Consider the following 13,296-nt stretch of genomic DNA (forward strand, 5'->3'; position numbering starts at 1 on the left):
AGATGTGGGACATGCTGTTCCTGTCAAACAACATCCAAATTGACTTAATCCTTTAAAATTGCCACAGGTTAACAGAGAGATTGAGAGTATGCTGAAGATTGGCATAATCGAAGTGGGTTGTAGCTAATGAAGCTCACCCATAGTGATGGTACCTAAACCAGACGGTACCTAACGGTTGTGTGTGGACTATCGAAGGGTGAATGCAATTACAAGAACGGACTCTTAACCTATCCCACCATTGAAGATTGCATCGAGAAAGTGGGACAATCTGCTTTTATTTCCAACATCCAGACATGGAAAGAACATTTAAAACATCGTATCGAGTTCATCGATCGACTTCAGGAGGCGGGTTTGGTGATGAACCTAGCCGAAAGTGAATTTGGAGAAGCCTGAATCACTTTCCTTGAGCAACTTCCGATACCCTTAAGACGACTGGAAATAATGCGATTTCTTAGCATGAGTGGATTTGATCGAACAGCTGTGCAAAAGTTTTGTGGCGTGATTACTCCACTGATGGAATTGCTGAAGAAACGTAAAACATTTCAATGGACTACGGATTTCCAACAGACATTTGACTGCCTGAAAGCTGTGGTCACCAATGTTCCTGTATTGGAGCATTGCAAGAGTCTTTGTGGTCAAATTGAACTAATTATCTAATTTGAAGAGAAATGCCGAGGAGTAGAGGAATGGATGGATCGTGCAGAGACTTTGTTCAAAGAGACTGCCAATCGAGAAGGATTTCGGTTGGAGGAAGAAGAACAAAGAAAAATGGACTATATTATTCTACCTGTTTGCATGTGTTCTTTTTTAAAAAACGAGAAGGTATATTTACTGTGTGCATTTCTTAGTGGATGGTGCAAAAGTGAAAAATGAAACCATCTTGAAGTTGATGGTTTTTTTTTTAGGGGGAGGTGTCATGCGAGAGTGCCTTTAAGAGCTGGATGTTTAAGCAATGTACCTTTAAGAAAACAGTGATATCATAGAGCGGGTGGAGCTCAGCTCAGTTTAGCCATTTTGCAATTTGGTTTTGAAGTTTAAAAATTGCCTGGCTGGTTTTGCTGAGAGCAGTTTAAAAGTAGAAAGCCAGTGTGAGACAGCAGCTCGAGAAGTTCTGGTTTGCTGTGATCTGCTTAGAAGAGAAAAAGCCAGGTTTCAGAAAGCAGTGTGGGTGTGTATGTGGGTTTCCAGAGAGCTGAATGAAGAAAGCAAGGTGCTTGAGCTGAAGTCACCCAAGCTAATATGTCTCTGCCATTCTATCGAAAAATTATATATCCTCTGGCCTGATGTGATACTGCTTAAAGGTGTTAAGTCTCTTGGAAGTTTGAAGGAACATTTTAAGGAGTTATTTACTGTTGCAATATTTTCTGAGTTATCTTTGAAGTAAGGAGTGTTAAGAGATACAATGTGTATTTAAGATGTTAAGTTGAGTTCATGGAATAAACAGTGTTTTGTGTTTAAATACCCACGTGTCCACAATTGTAATCCCATACCTAGGGAAAAACCTGTGTGCTCGGAAAATCAACAAATACATTAAAGGGTGAGGTTGGTTGAACTCCATGATACATTTTGCGGTTCTGAAAACGCATCGCCCATAACAGGAGAAACATTTGGATTATGTGAACCGCAACGTGTATGTGGTGTAAATAGGTCTGTCTTCATTAAATATTTCGAACATTGATGCGTCCTCTCTCTTTCCTGTATAATGTGCGGCAACATAAATCAACCAATCCCTTCCCTTTCTCCCAGTAATTGCTGAGAATAATTCAAAGCTCTTCTTTAAGCATTACCATTAAATTGTAATATTGATCAACGCGGTTCTCTTTATATTGGATTGTCAATCCAGGTGCTTTATTCCGTGTTTGCAAAATTGATTTAATCTTCATATCATCTGCCTCCAGATATCTCTGTATCCTCACTTGCTGCAGGTGAGGGCCCAGAGTACTGGAAACTAGGTAATGTCGTTCCTTTGTTTAAGAAGAGTCACAAGGATAATCCAGAAAATTACAGGCCGACGAGCCTGACATCAGTGGCAGGGACATTATTGGAGTGGATTATTTTGGACAGGATTTGTCCCATTTGGAAGGAACTGAACTGATTAGCGAGAGGCAGCATGGTTCTGTGAAGGGGAGTTTGTGTGTCACTAACTTGATCGAGGTTTTCGAGGAGTGACGAAAATGATACACGAAGGCAGGGAAATGGATGCTGTCTACATGGACTTCAGTAATGCCGTTGACAAGTTCCCTCATGACAGACTAGTACAGAATGTGAAATCATACGGGATCAGAGGTGACATGGCAAAACGGATGCAGAACTAGCTCCGTCGTAGAAGACAGAGTGTAACAGTGGTAGGATGCTTGCCCCTCCATTGCCCCCAGACTCTACGGGCGGCCACCACCATGGGGCTGGTGGAGTACCGTGCCGGCGGGAACGGCAGAGGCGTAGTTACCAACGCCCCCAAAGTGGTGCCCTTGCATGAAGCCGCCTGAAAACGCTCCCATGCCGACCCCTCCCCCACCACCTACTTCCTGATCATGGCTTTATTCGCCGCTCAGTAATCGTTACTAAAATTTGGCAGCGACAGCCCACCCTCTCCCCAACTCCACTCAAGCATTACCTTCCTTACCCGTGGAGTCTTGTCCGCCCAAACAAAGCCGGAGAGCACTTTGTTGACCCGTTTAAAAAAGGACCACGGAATAATGATGGGGAGACATTGAAACACGAACAGGAATCTCGGGAGGCCCGTCAACTTCATCGTCTGTACCCTCCCAGCTAATGACAACGGGAGTGCATCCCCTCTCCGAAAATTGTCCTTCATTTGGACCACCAGCCGGGCAAGGTTTAATTTATGCAGCCGGTCCCATTCCCGCGCTACTTGAATGCCTAGGTACCTAAATCTCCCCCCTACTGATCTAAACGGCAGCTCCTCCAGTCGCCTCTCCTGTCCCTTCGCCTGATCGCAAATATCTCACTTTTCCCCACATTTAGCTTATACCACGAAAACCGGCCACATTCGCCTGGAATCCTCATGATTTCTTCCATCCCCTCTAACTAGAGTTGATTCTATGCTCCACCAACAACGCCCCCACCCCCCTCCACCCCCGACCACCCGTACCAGCCACTTGCAGGCCCGTGAGGCTCCCAGAGCAAGTGCCAACGGCTCTATAGCTAGTGCAAACAACAGTGGGGCGAGGGGGCATCCCTGTCTCGTTCCCCGGTGCAGTCTAAAATAGTCCGATGCTGTCCTATTCGTCCGTACAGTTGCCACAGGAGCCCGATACAGTAACCTGACCCAGTAAATAAAGCCCCACCCATATCTGACCCGTCCCAGTACCTCCCACAGATAATCCCATTCTACGCGATCAAAAGCCTTTTCCGCATCCATTGCGAGCACTACCTCCACCTCCCTATCTTCCGGAGGCATCATGATCACATTCAACAGCCTTCTAACATTGACCACCAACTGCCTACCCTTAACAAATCCCGTCTGGCCCTCCCCAATAACGTCCGGAACTCAATCCTCAATCCTGGAGGACAACCTTTTGGCCAGCAGTTTGGCGTCCACATTCAACAGGGATATCGGCCTGTTGGACGCACACAGCTCCGGGTTCTTGTCCCGCTTCAGAATCAGCGAAATCGTGGCCTGTGCCATCGTCGGGGGCAGCGCCCCTCTTTCCCTTGCGTAATTGAACATCCTCATCAACACCAGCCCCACTGTCCCAGAGAAATGTTTATAAAACTCCACTGGGTACCCGTCCAGTCCCGGGGCTTTACCCGACAGCTTGGTCTTCAGATCCTCCACTATCTCTTCCAACTCGAACGGGGCCCCCAGCCCTTCTACCAGCTCCCCGCCCACCTTTGGAAAATTCAGCTCCCCCCCCCCCCCCCCCCAAGCAGTGCCTCATCCCCTCTGGCCTCGTAGGGGTGCCGACCTATGCAGCCTACTGTAGAAATCCTTAAACGCCTTATTCACCCCTGCTGGATCTCCAACCAGCTTCCCATCTCCATCATTTACTTTCCCTGACTCCCTGTCTGCCTCCCTGTTTCTAAGCTACTGTGCAAGCTTTCTGCTGACCTTCTCTCCATACTCATTGATCGCCTCCCTCGCCTTTCTCAGCTGCTCCACCGCCCTCCCTGTGGTTCCCAAGCCGAACTCCGCATGTTGCCTCCGCCGTTCCCTTAAGAGCCCTGCCTCTGGGGTCTCTGCATACCTCCTGACGATCTGTAGTATCTCCTTAACCCGTCGGTCGGTCTCTGCCCTGTCCACCTTCTCCGTGTGAGCCCATATCGAGATCAGCTCCCGTCTGACCACCGCCTTCAGTGCTTCCCAGACCATCGCTGCTGAAATTTCCCTATTTCGTTGACCTGCAGGTAGTTCTGAATACATTTCCTCAGCCGCTCGCACACCCCCTTCGTCAGCCAAAAGTCCCACATCTAACCTTCATTGCGGGCGCTGGTTACTGTCCTTACTAACCTGCAGGTCAACCCAGTGTGGAGCATGGTCTGAGAGTGTGATCGCCGAGTACCCCATGTCCACTCCCCTTGCCAGTAAGGCCCTGCTCAAAATGAGAAAATCGATCCCGCAGGACACTTTATGCACGTGTGTGTAGCGGAGAACTCCTTCACCCTCGGCTGCCCAAATCTCCATGGATCCACCCTCCCCATCTGCTCCAAGGACCCTTTTAGTTTCTTTGCCATTGCTGGCACCCTGCCTGTTTTCGAGCTTGACTGGTCTAAACCAGGGTCAATAACTGTGTTGAAGTCCGCTCCCATGACCAACCTGTGCGAGTCCAGGTCCGGTATCTTCCCCAGCGTCCTCTTTATAAACTCGACATCATCCCAATTTGGCGCATACCCATTTACCATTACCACCTGCACCTCATCCAGTTTCTGACTGACCATAATGTGCCGACCACCCTTCCGAAACTATTCCACCCGCCTCAAACACCACCCGCTTATTAATCAGGAGCACAACTCCTCTAGTCTTTGAATCCAGTCCCGAGTGAAAGAGCTGACTGACCCAGCCTTTCGTCAATCTAATCTGGTCAGTTACTCTCAGGTGCGTCTCCTGCAACATTACCACGTCCGCCTTCAGTCCCCTAAGATGCGCGAACACACGTGCCCTCTTGACAGGCCCATTTAACACGCGAACATTCCAGGTGATCAGCCTAGTTGGGGGCTGATTTCGCTCGTAACATTTCTAGTACCTTTACTTATTCGATCTCGAATTACCGCCACTCATATCGATACTGGCACATTTCCCCTCACTCTTCAGAGCAGACACAGTCAAATAAATTATCTAGTACCTGCGCCTCCACAAAAGCGTCTTACTTTTTTCCTTACTTGTTTGCACCCTTGCTTTGACTATCCTATTCCTATTTATATAACTGTAAAATATGATTATGTTCCCTTTCATGTGAAACTTTCATATGTTTTAGGTCTCCTGTGTGCGACCCGTGTTCGTACTGGTTCTATCGTGCTCTCAGCCTTACATTTGTCGTCATCTTTTTTGTCTCATTTTAACTTCGACATATTGAGTTATCTTGGGGGTTTCCTCTTTGGACGCCCTTCCTTTCTCCGTCTTTGGAAGCAGACTACCCTGTAACAGAATTGTCTGCTGTGTTGTCGGCCTTTCACTGTCTAATCACTATTATTGCTACAAATCTTTGATTCAAATCCACCTGGAACACATTGTATTCCAACTGACTGAAGCGTATTTCTTCAAATAATCAATTTCTATGATGTATTGTTCCGTCTTATTTTCACTAAAACTTCCAAAGCAGATAATTCCATAATCATTGCACCATTATGCAACTCCACCGAAAAGGGAGTCACCCCCCCCCCTCACCCCAACGTTCTTCATTGCTGGGTTGAGAACCGGCAAAACACTTTGTACATTTCATGGATTTCCTTGCCTTCTATTTTTTCCGTATTTTTCTCACCAAGCACCATATTGAATGTTCTTATACCACTCATAAATGGAACCCACATGGGTGCTTGACTTTTGCTTTCCTTCCGATACCATCAGAGAGAGGGACCATTAAGTAGGGCAATCAAAATGACGCCACTACAGTAGCTTGCGAGGTACTCATGCAGGTTTTGAGACTGTTCATTCCCCCCTCCCCCCACCCCGCCGAATATCCAAGAGAAATAAATAGCTAAGGTACTGAAATAAAGACTCATTGATGTTTAATTAATACGTTTGACCGTTTATAGTCTGAAACATGGCCCGATAGAAAATTTACTATAATGCAAATAAGAATCTCAAAGACTATCGAGGTATAGACCTAAACAAAAGCCTGGGCTCGAGTCTTGTAAATACCAAATCCCCTTTGCTTCAATCGATTGAATGCAGTGAAAGAAATAAGCAGCTAAACAAACTTTTAATATATGAAGTCCGGCTCATTCACTTTGCAATCTCAACCTCATATAATGAGACAAAACAGAAGACTGATAGTTCTCTCGTCTTGACTCTGATTTTTTTTTTGGTACCCTTATCAATTTACATTCGCCTCTTCATTATTTTTCCAGTGCCAAGTTAAGTTATTCCTTCCAATTTTTTAACCAGTTTTCCTTGGGATAATTTTATTTTATTTTTCTTTTCATTTGCCTTCCCGACACCACATTCCCAATAACAAATCAGTTACTTTAGAAGATATGTTTCTGAATGTCACATTTGCTTGTTTTCTAGCCAATCAATTAATCTCTCGTGCTTTCTTTGTGCCCGACTCTTCTGCCACTAAAATGAGTTGTTCCTTATTTATGGTACAAACGTATCAAGGGGAAGCAAAGTTAGTACTTCAGGCCAGGGGCTACTGATAGATCGTCACTATTTTTTATTCGATTACTGAGATGCTTGGGTCGCCACAGTAGCAGTATTGGGGGCTGCAATCTATCAATGCATACATTTCTAAAATAATTCATTGCTTTTAAGCCTGTAAAGAGGGCGGCGATATTATTTTCATTTTATCGCCCATATTTGTCACTAATCTCGATCAATCTAGTCTTTATTAATAATTTCATCAATCGGCTTCTACGAATCGTTTAGGGGCTGGAATCTTGAGGAAATCCACGGCAATGTTTCTCCTGTTTTCACTGAAGGAACTTTTTTGTGATTGCCTTCGTTACCAAACAAGAAAATGGACCCTAAAATTGTCTCCTCAGTGGCACCAATTACACGCTGGAGAAATCCACCAACGGCATCTTTGGAATGCAAAGATTGAATCTCAGTTGAAAGCACCTGCAACACTGAGATCCACTGAAGATCAAAGAACAAAGTTGCGGCCAGGTCAGCCAGGGAAACGCTCCCTTCTGTGTCGAATTCTTATGTTCGTTGTAGCACTGTTGGATTGAAAAGTGAGTTGAGTTGCCAGTTTAATATGTATTTTGCCAGTACGTAGTTCAGTGAAAATAATATTCTAGCCAGACTCGTTAGATTACAGCTAAAGTATTAGGTTAATTGCATACAAAACAGTCAGGTGATGATGCAGACTTCATTATTAAATGTTTGAAATGTTCACAAATATCCAGCTACCAAATAGTGCAGAAACAACAAAGCACATAACGCTCGCAGGCACGCAAAAAGAATTACAACTCCGCAGGGTAGACAAGTTTCAGAAATATGGTCAAGAATCAAGCAGAGTCTGGATAGAAAATATCATGCATTAACGACAAATGTGTTTATAGATATAGGATCCCTTTCCATCCTGGAACAGTCAACTGAAGTTATGGCTGGTTTGTTCAAGTATTCCCTTTAAGATTTGGGGGTTTGCAGCAATGGCGTTCTCAGGTGGGGTTTTCAAATCACAAACACCTCAGCTTTGATTAATTGGTTTCCGAATAAAGAGAGGTTGGGTAATGTTGTTTGCCCTGTTATTGTCACAGCTACTATTCTTACATGCTGTACTCCCCTTCCGAAATACATGGCCTCTCCTCAAGAGCTCCGTCGACTCTGTGTCTCATAGAATCCTAAAATGTTACAGCATAGAGTAGGCCATTCAGCATCTTGTCCATGCCAGACCGAGGACAGACAGATGCCCTTTCTAATCCCACCTTCCTACACTCATTCAATAGCTCTAAAGCTTAGAATGCAAGGTTCAGGCTCAGGTCCTTTTTAGAAGAGTTTAGGGTCTCTGCCTCCAGCACCAACTCGTGTAGCGAATTCCAGACAACCACGGTGAAAATAAATGAAATGAAAATCGCTTATAGTCACAAGTAGGCCTCAAATGAAGTTCCTGTGAAAAGCCCCTAGTCGCCACATTCCCGCGCCTGTTCGGGTAGGCTGGTACGGGACCCTCTGCGTAAAACAGTTCTTCCTCGTGTCCCCTCTGCACCTTCTCCCTCTTATCTTCAATCAATGTCCCCTGGTTCTAGAATTCTACACCAAGGGAAACGATTGTATCCGGTCCACACTATCCCTTCCCTCATGTTTCTTTACATCTCAATGATGTCACCACCCAGTCTTCTTCGTTCCAAGTAAAATTACCCCATCCTATCTAATCTCTCCTCTTACCTACACCGTTCCAACCCTGGTAACATTCTTGCAAATCTCCTCTGCACTCTCTCCCGATCATTTACATCCTTCCTGGAATATGGTAACTAGAACTCCACCTCACCGGTGTCTTATACACTTCCAACATTATATCCTTACTTTAATATCCTATACCTCTGCCAGTAAAAGGGAGCACTACATATGTTTTCTTAACCCCGTCTACTCAAACTGCTGCCTTTAAGGACCTGCGCACTTGTACGTCAAGATCTCTCACTTCGTCTATCCCTCTTAGTGTATTCCCATTTATTGTGTACTTCCTATAACTTTTTGACCTCCCTGAATGCATGACCTCACACTACTCCGTGTTAATTCCATCTGCCACTTTAACACCCACCCCACCAATCCGTCTATATCATTCTGGGGATTATAGCTATCCTCTCCACTCTCCACTACTGGGCCAATCATTGCGTCATTTGCAAATTTCCAAATTGTGCTCCCGTCCAAATCGTTAATATGCAACACAAACTTTCAGGGCCTCAACATTGATCCCTTTGGAACACCACTTGCAAGGACAGCCATCGGCCGTGACACCATGTTTCTTGTTATTGAGCCAACCTTTTATGCAGTTGAACACATTGCCCTGTATCCCATGGGATTTCACGTGCTTGACAAATCTTCCATGTGGGAATGTGTGAAACGCGTTGCGAAAATCCATTTATACAACACCTACTAAACTTACTTCATCAACTCTTCTTGTCACTTCATCAAATAATCCAATCAAATTCGTGAGGCAAGATCTGCCTTTAACAAATCCACGAGTTTCTACGTGACAGTTTATCCCATCTCTCAGGACTTATTCTCGTAATTTTCCCACTACTGACGTATGACGAACTGGCCTATAATTGTTTGGCATTTTCTTCGATCCCTCTTTGAACAATGGGACCACGATTACATTTCTCCAGTTCGCCAATACCTCCCCGTATCTCATGAGGATTGGAGAATCATCCTCAGAGCGTCTACTATCTCCTCCCTCACCACTTTCAGAAGCCTCGGAAACAATCCATCTGGCCCTAGCGACTGATCAACGTTCAAGGATTCCAATTCTTCCAATACTTCCGCTCTCGTTATGCTGATCCCATCCAATATCTCAGAGTGTTCCGCCTGGATTACAATACCTGTATATTCTATTTCCTTTGTAAACACAGAGACACAATATTCAGTTACAACCTTCCCACAGCCTGTGCAACTACACACAAGTTCCCATCTTCAACTCTGATAGTTCCCACTTTGTTCTTTACTAATCGTTTACCATTAATCTTCGTGTTTTCTTTAACTTTAGCTGCTAATCGTTTTTTGTGCCCCGTCTTTTATTTCCATATTTCATTTTGACTTCGTTTCTGCAGTCCTGTATTCGTCTAGGCTATCTGCAGTCTTCGTTCTTTGTGCCTATCATCCGCTTTCTGTTACGGTATGATCTTCCCTGAATGCCTCTAGACAGCCAGGGGAGATCTAGATTTGGCAGTTCCACTCTTATCTCTGGAGGGGACATTCTACTTTGTACTTTTAGGATCTCTCCTTTTAGTGCTTCCTACTGGGTTTTCACTGATTTATTCTCTGGCCATGCTGGCCAGCCCACCTTAGCCAGATTCCTTCTCAATTTTTGCAAAATTTGCCTTCCCCCAGTTCAACATTTTTATTCCTGCTTTATCTCTGTCCTTTTCCATGGTAATACTCAATCTAACTGAAGTGTGATCACTGTCCCCGATCTGGTCGCCAACCATCACTTCATCCACTTGCCCTTCTTCATTCTGCAAGACTAGGTCGAGAATTGCATTTGCTTTCGTTGGTTTGTCACGAATTGGTTGAAAAGACTTTCCCGGACATACTGCATGATGTCCCCCCTCAGTTCCCCTTGTGTTTTCTGTCCTCCAGTTAATATTGTTGCAGTTAAAGTCTCCTAATATTATTGTCCTCTTTATCTTAGTGGTAGATATTTGTCTGCGCATTTGATCTTCTCTCTTCGTTTCGACACCATCTCCACAGCCACACTGTATTATACACCTACTAGTGTGACAGCTCCTTATCTATTTCCGAGTGGAATCCATAAACCCTCGTTTGATGATTCGTTTAGATATCATCCCTTCTCACAACTGGAATTGATTCTTTAAACATTAGTGTTGCTCCCCATCCCTTATCTTCCACTCTATCCTGCCTGAAAACTCTGTGCGAAGTCTTACAACACCAGGTTAAAGTCCAACAGGTTTGTTTCGATGTCACTAGCTTTCGGATTGGACCCCTCCGGAAGGCCGCTGCCTTAGACTCGACATGTATGCTCAAGCCGTCAGGAGTCGCATCAATGCCAGATTCATCAGTCACATTTACAAGACAGCCCCGAACGTCACCCAAGTACAACGCAATGCCATCCGCGCTCTCAAGACCAACCGCAGCATCGTCATCAAACCAGCAGACAAGGGGGGGGGGGGCACTGTCGTACTGAACAGAACGGACTACTGCAAAGAAGTATACCGACAACTGAACAACCAAGAACACTACAGGCAGTTACCCGCAGATCCGACCAAGGAACACATCCGCCAACTTAACAGACTGATCAAGACCTTGGATCCAGATCTTCAGAGCACCATACGTGCTCTTATCCCACGTACTCCCCGCATTGGAGATCTCTACTGCCTCCCGAAAATACATAAGGCCAACACACCAGGCCGCCCTATCGTTTCAGGCAATGGGACCCTATGTGAGAACCTCTCTGGCTACATCGAGGGCATCTTGAAACCCATCGTACAAGGTACACCCAGCTTCTGTCGCGACACGACGGTCTTCCTACAGAAACTCAGCACCCATGGACCAGTTGAACCAGGAACATTCCTCGTCACAATAGACGTCTCGGCACTCTACACCAGCATCCCCCATGACGATGGCATTGCTGCAACAGCCTCAGTACTCAACACCGACAACTGCCAATCTCCAGACGCAATTCTGCAACTCATCCGCTTCATTCTGGATCACAACGTCTTCACCTTCGACAACAAGTTCTTCATCCAGACGCACGGAACAGCCATGGGGATCAAATTCGCACCCCAATACGCCAACATCTTCATGCACAAGTTTGAACAGGACCTACTCACCGCACAGGACCTTCAACCGACGCTATACACCAGATACATCGATGACATTTTTTTCCTTTGGACCCACGGCGAAGAATCACTGAAACGACTACACGATGACATTAATAAGTTCCATCCAACCATCAGACTCACCATGGACTACTCTGCAAAATCAGTTGCATTCTTGGACACACTCGTCTCCATCAAGGACGGTCACCTCAGCACTTCGCTTTACCGCAAACCCACGGATAACCTCATGATGCTCCACTTCTCCAGCTTCCACCCTAAACACATTAAAGAAGCCATCCCCTATGGACAAGCGCTCCGTATATACAGGATCTGCTCAGACGAGGAGGAGCGTAACAGACATCTACAGACGTTGAAAGATGCCCTCGTACGAACGGGATATGGCACTCGACTCATCGATCGACAGTTCCAACGCGCCACAGCGAAAAACCGGACCGACCTCCTCAGAAGACAAACATGGGACACAACCGACAGAATACCCTTCGTCGTCCAGTACTTCCCCGGAGCGGAGAAACTACGTCATCTTCTTCACAGCCTTCAACACGTCATTGATGACGATGAACATCTTGCCAAAGTCATCCCCACACCCCCACTACTTGCCTTCAAACAACCGCGCAACCTCAAACGAACCATTGTTTGCAGCAAACTACCCAGTCTTCAGAGCAGTGACCACGACACCACACAACCCTGTCATTGCAATCTCTGCAAGACGTGCCAGGTCAGCGACATGGATACCACTATTACACGTGAGAACACCACCCACCAGGTACGCGGTACATGCTCGTGCGACTCGGCCAACGTTGTCTACCTCATACGCTGCAGGAAAGGATGTCCCGAAGCGTGGTACATTGGCGAGACCATGCAGACGCTGCGACAACGAATGAACGGACATCACGCAACAATCACCAGGCAGGAATGTTCCCTTCCAGTCGGGGAACACTTCAGCAGTCAAGGGCATTCAGCCTCTGATCTCCGGGTAAGCGTTCTCCAAGGCGGCCTTCAGGACCCACGACAACGCAGAACCGCCGAGCAGAAACTTATAGCCGAGTTCCGCACACATGAGTGCGGCCTCAACCGGGACCTGGGATTCATGTCGCATTACATTCATCCCCCACCATCTGGCCTGCGAAATCCTACCAACTGTCCTGGCTTGATACAATTCACACCTCTTTAAACTGGGGTTACCCCATTTCTGGATCTGTAAAGATTTAAACACCTGCTAATGCTCGCATTCCTAGCATTGTTTGGCATCTTTGAATTTGTCTATATACGTGTTTCTGGAACAGACCTCTGCATTCACCGGAGGAAGGAGCAGCGCTCCGAAAGCTAGTGACATCAAAACAAACCTGTTGGACTTTAACCTGGTGTTGTAAGACTTCTTACTGTGCTCACCCCTGTCCAACGCCGGCATCTCCACATCATGAAAACTCTGTGTCCAGGGATATTGAGTTGTCAATTTTGCCCCTCCTTTAGCCGGTATTCTGTTGCAGCAACGGCATCCTATTGCCGTCTGCCTACCTGTTCCCTTAAATCGTCTCGTGTTTGTATCACTCCTTGCATTGAAGTATAAACAGTCTAACCCCACCATTACCCCTTGCGGGGGACTTCTGAAGTTTGCTTCTCCTGCAGTTCCAGATCTACCACGAGATCTTCTACCTC

General features: G+C 46.0%; 1 pseudogene; it reads left to right on the forward strand.

The window, feature by feature from the left end:
• LOC140411379 (NACHT, LRR and PYD domains-containing protein 3-like) overlaps positions 1 to 9,972 on the forward strand; it is a 93,997-nt pseudogene extending 84,025 nt beyond the window's left edge.
• Positions 9,973 to 13,296: the final 3,324 nt, after the last annotated feature.

This window comes from Scyliorhinus torazame, chromosome 4 (assembly GCF_047496885.1).
Source record: "Scyliorhinus torazame isolate Kashiwa2021f chromosome 4, sScyTor2.1, whole genome shotgun sequence".
In the NCBI taxonomy this organism is placed as follows: Eukaryota; Metazoa; Chordata; class Chondrichthyes; order Carcharhiniformes; family Scyliorhinidae; genus Scyliorhinus; species Scyliorhinus torazame.